General features: G+C 33.7%; 1 pseudogene; it reads right to left on the bottom strand.

The window, feature by feature from the left end:
* Window positions 1-1,514: 1,514 nt before the first annotated feature.
* LOC140622370 (large ribosomal subunit protein eL21-like) lies at window positions 1,515-2,010 on the bottom strand (annotated as a pseudogene).
* Between the last annotated feature and the right edge of the window lie 217 nt (window positions 2,011-2,227).

Here is a 2,227-nt window from a genome sequence, read left to right as displayed (position 1 = left end):
TTGCCAATATTGTGCTTTCTTGATTAATACAACTTTATAGTAAGTCTTCAGTTTGGTTAGGGGGAGTCCTCTGGATTTGTTTGCTTCTTAAGTATCATTTCAGTTATTATGTTGAGTCTCTTACCTTTTTATATTGAAATTTAGGATCACTATATGGATCTCTAAAAAATAACTTGCAGGGATTTGGATTGGGATCCATTGAATTTATAGATCAAGTTGACTGGATCAGCATCTTAACAATGTGGCATCTTCCAATCCATGAACACGAAATTGTTTTTATTTGCTTAGATCCTCTTTGATTTCTTTTATCAGACTTTTGTGGTTTTCCTTATATACATCCCATACATATTTTATCACACTTATACCTAAATATTTCTTTTAAAAAATATTTCATTTAATTGTTTTAATACAAATGATAGATTTTTTTTCTTTCTTTCTTTTTTTTTTTTTTTTTTTTAGTTCCACATTCCTCAAGTTCATTGCTGGATCGTAAAAAAAAAAAAAAAAAAAAAAAAAAAAAAAAAAACTAGTATACCATACTATACTGGTATATAGTACATATAATGTGCCAGTATATTGTAATGGTTGAACTAAGCTTGCATGCCAGAAATGAACTCTACTGTGTGGTGGTATGTAATTCTTGCTATACATTCTTGGATTCAATTTGCTAATATATTTTTAAGGATTTTTTTTTACCTCTACATTCACAAAAGATATTGTGCTATAGTTTTCCTTTATTTTAATGTCTTTATGTGGTATTAGGGTGATGTTGGTATCGCAGAATGAATTGAGAAATGATTCTTCTACTTCTGATTTATTGAATGGATTGTAGAAAATTGGTGTCATTTATGCCTTAAATATTCCCATCTGAACTTGATGCTTTATCTTTTGGAAGGTTAATAATTATTGGTTCATTTTTAAAATAGATATATTTATTCAGATGATCTATTTTTCCTCTCTGAGTCTTGGTAGTTTGTATTTTTCATGAAATTTGCTCGATTAAGATAAATTATCAAATTTCTGAATTTAGAGTTATTTATATTTTTTATTATCTTGTTAATGTCTATGGGAGATTAAGAATGATCTCTCTTTTATTTCTGATATTGTATTTGTGCCTTTTCTCTTTTCCTTGGCTAATTTGCTACTGGCTTACGATTTTTTTAAAGGTTTTATTTATCTATTCATGAGAGACACAGAAAGAGAGAGAGGCAGAGACACAGGCAGAGGAAGAAGCAGGCTCCATGCCAGGAGCCCCACGCGGGACTTGATCCCAGGGCTCCAGGATCATGCCCTGGGCCAAAGGCAGGCGGGGAACCGCCGAGCCACCCAGGGATCCCTAATATTCTAAAGTAAAAACTTGATTGTTGATTTTAGAAAGTTCTTCTTTTCTAAGATATACATTCCATCTATAAACTTTCTTTTGAAGACTGCATTTGCTACATCCCACAATTTTTTTTTTTTTTTTTTTTTTTTTTTTTTAACAATCCTGAGGTCTTTTATTTTCTTTACAGTTATCATGCCATGAATTCATAGCGAATGGGTTCCAGCAGTTCAGGATCCTTTCCATTGGTTCTCACAAAGTGTGCTTCTCTGGGTGGGGCAGGCTGGCGCTTCAGTTGGACCCAAGTACTTTTCTCTTTGGCTTCCTTCTTTTTCTGATCATTTTCCTTCACACTCTTCAGGAAGCTATCTCGGCTCTTTGAGTATTTAATATGCTCAATGCGGACATTAATTCTCTTGGCAAGAATCTTGCCCTTAACTTGTTTGTTTACAACAATGCCAACAGCATGCTGAGTAACATTGTAGACCCTTCCAGTTTAACGTTTGTGGGGCATTCCTTTTTGAACAGTGCCCATTCCCTTGATGTCCACAATATCACCTTTCTTATAGATTCGCATGTATGTAGCCAAAGGAACAACTCCATGTTTTCTAAAAGGCCTAGAGAACATAGAACGGGTACCTCTCCTCTTTCCCTTTGTGTTGGTCATTTTGGCGAATTACTGGAAGATGGTGGTTCCAGCCGAAAGGAAGCCATCCCACAAATATTGAGTGGTATTTTTTTGTTTGTTTATACTTTGCTCAAAAATTGACTTAATTTATCCTGAGATGTCTTCCTTGACTCTTTGTTTTTCAGAAGTTTATTGCATAGTCTTCAAATATTTGGAGATTTTCCATCTATTTTTGTTACTGATTTCTAGCTTATCTACATTGCAGCCTGAAAGCATAT

Source organism: Canis lupus, chromosome 31 (genome assembly GCF_048164855.1).
Source record: "Canis lupus baileyi chromosome 31, mCanLup2.hap1, whole genome shotgun sequence".
NCBI lineage: Eukaryota > Metazoa > Chordata > Mammalia > Carnivora > Canidae > Canis > Canis lupus.
The sequence above is the reverse complement of the archived record's forward strand: the minus strand, read 5'-3'. Positions and strand labels throughout refer to the sequence as shown.